At 48.6% G+C, this 5,148-nt stretch overlaps 1 long non-coding RNA gene across 1 annotated transcript; it reads right to left on the bottom strand.

Annotated features, from left to right (window-relative positions):
• Window positions 1-2,412: 2,412 nt before the first annotated feature.
• On the bottom strand, window positions 2,413-5,148 carry LOC108446914. Its single transcript, XR_001862252.1, has 2 exons — window positions 4,732-5,148; window positions 2,413-3,470 (listed from the first exon to the last, which is right to left on the bottom strand). It is a non-coding gene; the product is annotated as an uncharacterized LOC108446914 (long non-coding RNA).

The following is a 5,148-nucleotide window of genomic DNA, read 5'->3' as shown; positions in this document are numbered from 1 at the left end:
GGTAGTGCGGGACACAGGGAAGAGCTGCCAGTGTCTGGATTATCCAGTGCTTCAAGAAGCTCTTGGAATTACGGAACTGATGGAATTTGTCATCTCAGTGCTCAACAGCTGGGGAAAAACTCCAGTGCTGGGAGTTGGCAATAAAGGAGCTGTTAATACTGCTGAGGTTCAGGCCTGGGGGTGTCAGGGCAGTACAGACCACACTGCCCTTCCTATGGATGGAAAGGAAGAGGGGATGATTCAGAAAGAAGAATTCATAGATTCTAAAGCCTAAAAGACCCCTCTGCAGATGCCCAGTGATTTAAGGTGCTAGAGAAAGGCGTGCACGTGTTAGGGAGGAATTTGTGTGTGGTTAAAGGATGTGGATGTAAATCTGTGGTTAAGAAAGATAATACAGGCAATATTTAATTAGCAGATGCTCAATCTCCCTTGCAAGCTGCTCATTTATCTAATCACACACCCTGAAAGGAAATGGTGCCTAAAACTCTGAATTTACCCAGCTATCATTTTGTTACACCCCTGACGTAAAATCCCCCTTTTTATCAATCAGCTTTCCCTATGTGCAAACCTCCCCCTGTGTCAGGGAGTTCTCTTGTCCTGGCTAAAGTGACACCCACTGCTGCACACACTCCATGAGCAGGATCACCCCAGCTTTGGGAAGAGCTGCCAGCTGTGCCTGCTCTCCTCGTGGACAGCCTTTTGCCCCTACCTCTGTTCAGTGCTTCTACTCCAGAATTTCTTCCAAAGATCCAACCTAAACTGCTGAAGGCCATTCCCCCTCATCCTGTCACTGCCTGCTCTCGTAAAAAGTTCAAGCTCCTCATCAGAAAAGCAGAGGACTTTGTTCCAAAAAGGAATGTTTGCCACCATGATCACGGAAAGCCTTTGAAATCTTTATCCCGTGTTTTTCTTTGGAACTCAGCCCTAAATCTCCTTTCAATTTCCCCCCCTCACCTTGCTGCTGTACCCAGGAACAGCTTTAGTACACAGCAGCAGGAGAGCAGAAAGTTCCTTTTTCTCCTTTCCCAGCTGTACAATCTCCCTCCTGCATCCCTGTGTTATCACCTCGTATCAACAGAATTGGCTTGCATGTGTTCTCATGAGCAAAGAGTACAGATAAATTTGTGCTGCTCAGTGGGGGCACTGTTATGCTATCAGAAGGACCCTATAAATTGGAGCAAATTCTCCCAAATATTTAAAACAGACAACACAGAAAATTATACATTCATGTTCCTTGTGCTTTTTCCCTTTTAAAACAATGTTAGTCCTTCAAAGGAGCACAAATGTACAGAATAACAGATTTGGGCATAAACGTGGGCAAGTCCTAAACTCCAAAATTACACTAAAACTGTCCTGGGTCAGCACATAAAAGCCTGTACTTGCTTAAAACCTGATTATAGAACTGCACATCTGGGCATTCCAGGGCATTGGATGAGACTTCAGAACCAAGGCCAGGGCAGCTGGAGCAGTCAACAGAATGGATGTAAGGAATCCTCTTCTACACCCTCACAGCCGTCCTGTCAAATGAAACTGGAGTTCACACATTTAATGTTACTTTTCTAACATCAGTTCTGGATTTAGGCACCAGAGTCCTGGGATCAGGGTGCAGTTTTGGAGCACTGACAGTCTTGTAGAACCTGGTTGCTGAGTTGAGGGCCCAAAATATAAGAAATGGAGATAATAATCCAAGAGTAGGAGGGAAAAATTTTAAATCTTTGATACAGGCTTGTGTTCCTTACAGGGGCCTGGGGGGGGCTCAGGCTGGAGCAAAGGAGGCTCAGGGGGGACCTTGTGGGAGTAAAATCAAAATTCAGGGGTGGAATCTCTCCATTACTAAGCAGCAAAGTGGTGGTAACATTTCTTTAAAAATCCTAAGCCCTGCAAGTGATCTTTTAATTCCCAAATTAGCTCCTTCACTGCATGTGACTTGCTGGTGTTGCCTGTTTACAGTAAAACCAAGTCAACAAATATCAGGTTGTTTATAAGGTCATGTGAAGTCATTCAGCAAAGTAAATCAAGCAATTAATGTTGTTATTTCAATACCTCCAAGCAGCAAAAATAAGTCATTTGTAACACTAAACATGGCAGGGAGGTGGAATAAAGCTGGGGTTCTTGATTCCCCACCATTACAGAGTGTTCTGCACACTCTGTACAAAGGTGGGGTTGGGCTCTGCTCCCGGGGAACAAGGGACAGGACAAGGGCAAACAGCCTCAAGCTGAGCCAGAGAAGGTTCAGGTTGGACATCAGGAGGAATTTCTTGATGGAAAAGGTGGTCAGGAATAGGAAGGGGCTGCCCAGGGCGGTGGTGGAGTCCCCATCCTGGAGGTGTCCAAGGAAGGACTGGGCATGGCACTAAGTGCTCTGGGCTGTGGTTCTGTGACTACAAATTGGTTTAAGTTCAGGACATTATGAAAAGATATATTTTATTCAGGGAAGCCCCAGACATGAAGCCCCTTATATGGGGAAAAAGCAAGTAGGCAAGAAGAGTATCCTAAAACAAAACCCACCCCCAAACCCAGCAATAACATAAACAAAACAAAAGAAAATCCAAATTAATGCTAGTTTTTATTGCTTATACAGCATATAAACATGGGCAGATCATTTCTTCACGATCTTGCCACCAATAAATAAAACAACAGGCAATGTTTTCATTTCAGTGTGATTCTAGCACTACACTTTGGAATTTCTTTCTCCCAAAGAGACTTTAAAGAACCTTGATATCCAACCAGAGAAGAAGTGTTCCTGTGCTCCTCTACACCCATTCCCTAAATCAACAACAATCAGTACAAGGAACAGTCTGATTTCTGGCTGTCAAAGTGTTCCTAAACACCAGGAATTTGTCCCAAGTTATTTGTTGGCGTTCTGCTACAAAATCAAAGGTGTCACCTGCAGACAGGTGGAAGGGAAAGGGATCCAACACACTGGGAAGGAGGGACTGGAGGGGATAACCCAGTGCTGCTGTTGTGTGTAGGGGAGGCCAAATCACAGGCTGATATTAAGTATTAAATTTTAATTATTAGACAGCAAATATTAGCTATTAAATATTAGCTATTAAATACTAGCTATTAAAAGGCTGCAGGAGATGCTGAGCTTGTTCAAACCCAGGAAAAACAGTGGGAAATGAAACCCAGGGCATTTCCATTCCAGTGCCACCCAGCTCCTGCAGCACTGAACTTCCCAGAGCAGTCACAGCCTCCTTGCTGGCAGATCTGCTCTGCTGGTGGCACCTGATCCAGGTGCTGCAAGACTGCAGGGATGTCCCCATGAGCTGGCAGCTCCAGTTTGGCTGGAGTGGGAGATGAAGCCCAGGAATATTGATTGGTGAAAGTACATGATCTCGCCACAGGAATGCACAAACTTCCCAGCTGGACACATCTTCTGTGGGTTTCTCCATATTCACTCAGAAGCAGCCGGCGCAGGCAGCGTTGGCACAGATCTCACACAGGTCATCCTCGGCAGCCAGGCCTGTCTGGGAGAAAGGAGGGATTCAGGCAGATGCCAGGAGGGCAGAGCCACCTGTCAGAGCATTTGGACGCTCATTTCCACTCCTGTTTTATTATTTTAAAGTTCCTTGAAGGTACTACTGCTCTAAGTAAAATTAGCGCATGCTAAAACTGGCTTAAGGAATGAAATCAAACCTGAATTCATCGGGATGGGAATATCTGGAGGCAAGAGGACAGGGGAGCATTTCTTCCTAAAGTCCCTTTTAGTGGACAGTAGATAAATGCAATATAATAACATAAAAAGCAAACACTGCAGCAGCAGCAGCCCATGGCAGAGGGATTTTGGACAAGGGGGAATGTCTTAAGCTGAAGGAGGGTAGATTTAGATGGGATATTGGGAGGAAGTTCCTCCCTGTGAGGGTGGTGAGGCCCTGGCACAGGGTGCCCAGAACAGCTCCCAAAAACTGCTTTGAAGTGCATAAAAACTTACACCTACAAAAAGGTGCCAGGCACACGGGAGTTAAAGGTGCTTCAGGCTCAGGTTCCCTGAACCGCAGGGAAACTGTCCCGAGCCTGGCTTTGGGCTGCTCTCCCTGCACACTGTGGCCTCCACACCAGCCATCCTGCGGGACACCAGGGCTTTTGGAGCCCCTCTGGGATGCCAGCCCCAGTGCCAGCGAGCAATGACACTTGTCAGCGCCTGCAGCCCTCAGCCCAGTTCGTGTCACTCAGTGGGTGGCTCCTGATGTGGTACCTGGGGACATGGGTCAGGGGTGGCCTCGCCAGTGCTGGGGCAGCAGCTGGACCCGATGGTCTCAAAGGGCTTTTCCAACCCCAGGGATTCTGTGGGACACTCGGGGACTGTCCCAGCTGCACAGACAGGCACTGGAAGAGGATTATATTGCCATGAGCCAGAGCACTTCAGGGCATCATTAAGAGAGTGCAGAGAGCAGGAAAAAAATACCCAGTCACACCTTTTATCCTGCTCTGTGGTTTGCAAGTGGGGCATGAACACCACTTCGTTCTCATCTCGGCAGCCCCAAGGACAGTAACTATTAAGGTGACGCTAAAGATGCCACTTGTCCGACACTCCTGCCCCAGAACCACAGCCCTGTGGCAATCTGAACTATTTGTGTCGTTCAGAAGCTGCACGCCCCTAAAACACAAAGTTTCTCACGTGCCTTTTATAGTGCAAGTTGTGTTTCCAGCACATTCCAAGACGGTTTAAACCAGAATGAGGTGACTTGGTGACCGCACAGCATTAGATCAGGCACATCAGGGACTCACCAGACAACATTCACTATGGGCTCGCCATTCCCATCCCTCCATCCGCAGCATCCTCGTTTCCCACACACACCCAGTTCTGCTTCCAGGACTCCCGTTAGGAAATGGGTCCCGCTGTGCCCTGGGTGCAGTACCGCCTTTGGCCTGCAGGTGCCACCACCGAGGGGCAGGAGATGGAGCCCCGCCGCTGCCTGTCACCGCCCGCCCTGACCCACCACCCTCCTCCCCACACCGGGAAGCCCCGTGGCGAGGTCGCGCTGCGAGCTGGGGGTCGGGCCCCGGTGGGAAGACGCCTTTATGAGGAGAGAGGTTCTACCGCGGCGACATTTTTGGTCCTTCCCCACAGCGCATGCGCAGCCCGCCGCCATCTTGGGAAGGACAGCTTGACTCGTGCGCCCGGGCCGCCATCTTGAGAGTGGT

Source organism: Corvus brachyrhynchos, unplaced genomic scaffold, assembly GCF_000691975.1.
Source record: "Corvus brachyrhynchos isolate BGI_N302 unplaced genomic scaffold, ASM69197v1 scaffold525, whole genome shotgun sequence".
Taxonomy (NCBI): domain Eukaryota; kingdom Metazoa; phylum Chordata; class Aves; order Passeriformes; family Corvidae; genus Corvus; species Corvus brachyrhynchos.
This window is presented reverse-complemented; position numbering and strand designations above follow the sequence as displayed.